At 55.2% G+C, this 5,974-nt stretch overlaps 1 pseudogene; it reads left to right on the forward strand.

Moving 5' to 3' along the window:
- Positions 1 to 5,080: 5,080 nt before the first annotated feature.
- LOC140858764 (uncharacterized) lies at positions 5,081 to 5,694 on the forward strand (annotated as a pseudogene).
- Positions 5,695 to 5,974: the final 280 nt, after the last annotated feature.

A 5,974-nucleotide genomic window follows, 5' to 3' on the forward strand; every position in this document is an offset into this window, starting at 1 on the left:
GAAACTTCCTTTGACCGGACGCCATGGGAAAGGGGCCGAGAATATCCATCCCCCATTGTGCAAAAGGCCATGGGACACTCAAGGGTGTGAGCTCGGTAGCGGGCTGTCTCTGGATGTTGGCGTATCTCTGGCATCGATCACACTTTTTGACATATTCGATCGAATCATGATGCATTGTTGGCCAATAATATCCTTGGCGGAGTAACTTATGGGATAGAGATCTGGCACCCAAATGTTTTCCGCAAGCTCCCTCGTGCACTTCCCATAAAGCGTAGTCAGCTTCTGAGGGTCGGAGATACCTCAAGAGGGGCAAGGAGTATGACCTTTTGTACAATTTGCCCTCATAAAGGATGTACCGGGAGGCTTGATTTCGGAGCTTCCGGGCCTCTTTCGCGTCCTGGGGGAGAACCCCATCTTTAAGATAGGTCGTCAGTGGGTCGACCCAACGGGGCTCGTGGTCGATCTCTATTACGGGCCGCGGTTCTTCCGTACTTGGATGTTTTAAAACTTCAAAGAAGACGCCTTTGGGCAATTCGGCCGGAGCCGATGTCGCCAGTTTGAAGAGAAGATCGGCTCTGGTATTCTCCGATCTTGGAATTTGCCTGATGTCGAAACTGTTAAAGGCGGGGGTGAACTCCTTCACTTTCTCAAGATATTTAGCCATGCTGTCCTCCCGTGCTTCATAGCTCCCGCTGACTTGCCCCACCACGAGCTGAGAGTCGCTGTGCACCCGGAGTTGGCCTATTCCAAGCTCTTTGGTGACCCTTAATCCTGCAATCAGAGCTTCATATTCCACTCCATTGTTTATTTCGGGGAACTCGAAACGCAGAGCGTACTCCACGACGACTCCCTCCGGACTAACCAAGATTAGTCCCGCACCCGCGTCTGCCATGTTGGAAGATCCGTCCACATAGAGGGTCCAAAAGCAATCGGAGGGGCTGGCTTCTTCATTGGGGGAGTTCGGTCGAGCCTTCAGGTCGTCGACTTTGCTTTGCTCAGGTTCGGCCTCTTCGAGGATGGTGCACTCTACTATGAAATCTGCCAATATTTGGGCCTTTATTGCTGGTCTAGGTTTGTAGTTGATGTCGAATTCTGTGAGCTCGATTGCCCATTTTGCCATTCTTCCAGAGGTATCAGCTCGGTGCAAAACCGCCTTGATCGGTTGATCGGTGTGTAGTGTCACCGTATGCCCTTGAAAGTAAGGTCAGAGTCTCCGAGCTGCAATCAACAAGGCGTAGGTCAGTTTTTCTAATTTAGTATACCTGGTCTCGGCGTCTCTCAGCGCACGGCTAATGTAGTAGACCGGCCGCTGGACTCTCATTTCTTCTTTGACAAGGACCGCTGCGAGGGCCGTGGGAGAGACTGCCAGGTACAAAAATAATTCCTCCCCAGGTTCGGGCTTCGCCAGCAGTGGAGGTGAGCTAAGGTAGCTTTTTAATTCTTCGAATGCCTGTTGGCATTCAGGGGTCCAACAGAAGTTCTTCGACTGCTTGAGGGTTTGGAAGAAGGGCAAACATCGTTCGGCCGACCTCGCGATAAAGCGATTGAGAGCTGCAATCCTTCCCGTGAGGCATTGGACCTCCTTGATCGACCTTGGGGCGGTCATCTCTTGGATGGCGCGAATTTTCTCTGGATTGGCCTCAATCCCGCGCCCCGACACCATGAAGCCCAGGAACTTTCCTGAGGTTACCCCAAAAGCACATTTGGTCGGGTTCAGCTTCATTCTATATCTTCGAAGAGCGCCAAAGGTTTCCTCGAGGTCGGCGACATGATTTCTGGAAGACCTGCTTTTTACAAGCATATCGTCCACGTAAACTTCCATGTTTCGGCCAATCTGCCCTTTGAAAATTTTGTTCACCAGTCGTTGATAGGTGGCGCCCGCGTTCTTGAGGCCGAACGGCATGACCCTGTAGCAGTAAAGGCCGCGATTAGTGATGAAAGCTGTCTTTTCTTCATCTTCCGATGCCATTCTAATCTGGTTATAACCGGAGAACGCGTCCATAAAAGTGAGGAGCTCATGGCCCGAGGTGGCGTCCACCAGTTGGTCGATTCTGGGAAGGGGGTAGCTATCTTTTGGGCAAGCCTTGTTCAGCTTTTTGAAGTCGATACACATCCTCCACTTGCCGTTTGCTTTCTTGACCAGAACAACATTGGAGATCCACTCAGGATAATTGACTTCTTTAATAAATCCGGCCTTGAGAAGCTTATCTACTTCCTCGGCTATCGCCTTCTGCCTCTCTGGGGCATGACTCCGGATTTTTTCTTTTGTCGGTCGATGTTTAGGATCGACTGCCAGATGATGTTCCATGACTCCTGTGTCGATCCCCGGCATATCCGCCGGGACCCATACGAAAACGTCCGCATTTCTTTGAAGGAAATCCACAAGGCGCATCCGCACCTCCTCCCCCAAGTTGGAGCCAATTAACACCACATGCTCCGCATTCCCATCATTCAAAGAAACTGGTACTAGGTCTTCGATTGGACTGTCCTTCTCTTCAGTGAGGTCATCGCGCGCATCCAATCCGTCGACCGGACAGAGGTCCGCTTGATCGTTTCTCTGCAAGGCAATGTTGTAGCAATGTCTGGCCAGCGCTTGGTCTCCCCGGACTTCCCCGATTCCCCGGCTGGTGGGGAACTTCAATTTCAAATGGTAGGTTGAAACGACAGCTCTGAGGGCATTGAGGCCGGGTCGGCCAAGAATTGCATTGTAGGCAGATGGCGCCTTTACCACCAGAAAATTTACCAGAGCTCTGGACTGCTTTGGATGCTGACCCGCGGTCACAGTTAGAGCTATCATTCCTTCCGTCGGAACGGCGTCACCGGTGAACCCTATTAAGGGGGAGCGAATCGGCCTTAGATGACCGCCAAGAGTGGCCATTCTCGAAAAGGCACCGTAGAACAAGATGTCGGCTGAGCTCCCGTTGTCGACGAGAATGCGACGGACGTCGTAATTTGCTATGTTCAAGGAAACTACGACCGCATCATTGTGAGGGAATTGGACTCCCTGGGCATCTTCTTCAGTGAAGGCTATGGGCTCTTCAACTTTTTGCCGCTTGAGGGACGCAGCTGGCGTGCTAATGGCCTCCCGCCGGGATTCCCCCGAGATGACGTTGACGGAATCTAACGGAGACCGGTCGTCCGGCCACCCTTTACCGACGACCATAGCCGGAGGTAATTGTGCAGAGACCTCGCGAGAGGGCATCAGATGAAGGAAGGAGGATTGGGCACCGAAAAAGATGGCCGGAAGCGGATCCGTTGAGCGCTCCTTTAAGAACAAGGGTGCTGTGAAGACACACGCCCCTTCCTCTAGCGCCAATCCTGTTGGTGCAAAAATCTGCTTGCGTCGGAGAAGCTGGAGTCGGGAAAGCCGCGGTCGCCGCCGGGACCTGCAAGGGAAGTCTAAACCGGAGGTGGGGTTGCTCCGGCAAGACCCTCCGACGCTCAAGTCAGTTCTCTGCCTCAACAAGAATGGAGTGCTCGAACGGAGAGTTTAGCAGAGTTTTGAGATAAAAAAATGAGCTTAGAGAATAACGTATCTGGGTTCCCCTTTTATAGGCGGAGGGGGCAACGAATTGATGGCGATGTTTGTAACCGTCTGGTAGCGGGCCGCTCATGGTCAGGGGAATTTATTGCGAAGGGTAGTGGGGTAGACTCATGGCTATTGTCATAGCCTGCCACGTAGGGCCTGTTGCAGGTAGTGGGGCGGCGTCCGTTGCCGCTAGCTGTCAGCGAGTAGTGGGATCGTGCAGCACCTGCCGCAGGGAGCGGAGCAGAATCGTGGCCGTTTGGCACAGCCTGTCAAAGAGTAATGGGTCTGCCGCAGGGGGCGATGGAGCCGCGCGGAATCCGCCATAGGACGTGGAACAGGATCATGGTTGTTATCGTGATCTGCCAAGGGGCGTGGATCTGTGGATCGAGGCTCGGCAATAGTCGGAGTCTGGCCTCTGTAGGAGTCTGGGAAGGGTCCTCCTTTCGGTTAGGGTTGTAGGCGGAGCCCGGCCCCCGTAAGAGTCCGGGCAGAGCTGTGCTGCTGCCGACGGTGGAGTCCGGCTCCCGTAGGAGTCCGGGTGGAGCTATGCAGCAGTTGACGGTGGGGCCCGACTCCCGTAGGAGTCCGGGCGGAGCTGTCCTGCAATCACAGCTAGAGGTGAAGTCCGACTCCCGTAGGAGTCCGGACGGAGCTTACCAGCAGTTCATACTGAGAGCGGGGTCTGGCTCCCGTAGGAGTCCGGGCGGAGCTGTTCTGCTGTCGAATGCGGAGCCCGGCTCCCGTAGGAGTCCGGGCGGAGCTGTTCTGCTGTCGGCGGTGGAGCCCGGCTCTCGTAGGAGTCCGGGCGGAGCCGTGCTGCTGTCGGCGGTGGAGCCTGGCTCACGTAGGAGTCCGGGCGGAGCTGTTCTGCTGTCGAACGCGGAGTCCGGCTCCCGTAGGAGTCCGGGCGGAGCTGTTCTGCTGTCGGCGGTGGAGCCCGACTCCCGTAGGAGTCCGGGCGGGGCCATGTTGCTGTCGGCGGTGGAGCCCGGCTCCCGTAGGAGTCCGGGCGGAGCCATGTTGCTGTCGACGGTGGAGCCCGGCTCCCGTAGGAGTCCGGGCGGGGCCATGTTGCTGTCGGCGGTGGAGCCCGGCTCCCGTAGGAGTCCGGGCGGAGCCATGTTGCTGTCGACGGTAGAGCCCGGCTCCCGTAGGAGTCCGGGCGGAGCTGTGTTGCTGTCGGCGGTGGAGCCCGGCTCCCGTAGGAGTCCGGGCGGAGCCATGTTGCTGTCGACGGTAGAGCCCGGCTCCCGTAGGAGTCCGGGCGGAGCTGTGCAGCAGTTGATGTCGAAGGCGGAGCCCGGCTCCCGTAGGAGTCCGGCGGAGCAGTTCTGATGTCGGTTCCACCGAGGGTTTCGGCTGTGGGTATTTTATACCCAACATCTTCCTTCCTCTCTCCATACGGCACCATCCGTCGCTCGCCTGTGCCTCCCCCAACCCTCCTCCCATGACCGTGCTGTCCGCCGTTGCTCCACCATCGTGGCCCTCGCCGTTGTCCTTTCCACTGCCACCACCCATCCCACAGTCTTCTCCTCATGAGAAAAAGAGGGGATGAAGCAGGTTTGATGCCCGGAGACGGCCTCCAAGGCATACATCAACACCATAAAAGCCTTTGTAGACCGTAAACTCGAGGAGACCAACGTGGTTGAGTTGGTCGCCGCCATGGCCGAGGGGTGGAATGCCCAGCTCATCATCTAGGCTTGGGAGCATGGTGACGGCGCCGCCACTAGCCTCGGCCTTGAGGCTGCCAAATGGCACATGCTGGGGGGCGGCACGTATGCATCGTCCCGGATGAGAGGTTGATGGTGGAGTACGAAGTGGTGATGCGGAGAGTGAGGCTGTCGGCGGTGGTAGAGCGAGGCGTAGTGGTTGGGGAGGCGAAGGAGGTGATGGGGGAGCTGGAGGGGGTGGACTTTATGGTGGTGGAATGGCAGCCAAGGGATGCGGTGAAAGTGCTGAGGGCGGTGAGGGTGGGGCCAAGGAGGATAGTGGTGGTGAGGAAGGGCATCAGGAGGAGGCGGAGCAGGGCAGCAGTGATGGCTGTGGAGACGAGGCTGGGGGGCGGTGTCAGAGGCGAGACAGTCGGGGGGCGGTACCTAAGGCGCGGCGGCCGAGAGAAGGGGGTCGGGATGTGGTGTGTGGGGAAAGAAGAAGGGAGAAAATAAAATAAAATAAATAAAAATAAAGATAATAAAAATAATAATAATAAGTATTAAAAAATAATAAAAAAATTTCATATAATAATTTTTTTCATTTAAAAAATTAAATAAATAGTTTAAAATGCTAGACTAATAATTTGGTTTAAGGGTATTTTGAAAATTTGATGTTACATTACCAATAATCTAGTGTCATACCAAACATGTTGTTGGGTATAAAATACCCCCAGCCGAAGTTCTTGACAGGATTGACCCTCCCAGGACTTCTCCGGCTTTCGACCGTAGATGG

The sequence above is a fragment of the Elaeis guineensis genome, chromosome 6 (genome assembly GCF_000442705.2).
Source record: "Elaeis guineensis isolate ETL-2024a chromosome 6, EG11, whole genome shotgun sequence".
In the NCBI taxonomy this organism is placed as follows: Eukaryota; Viridiplantae; Streptophyta; class Magnoliopsida; order Arecales; family Arecaceae; genus Elaeis; species Elaeis guineensis.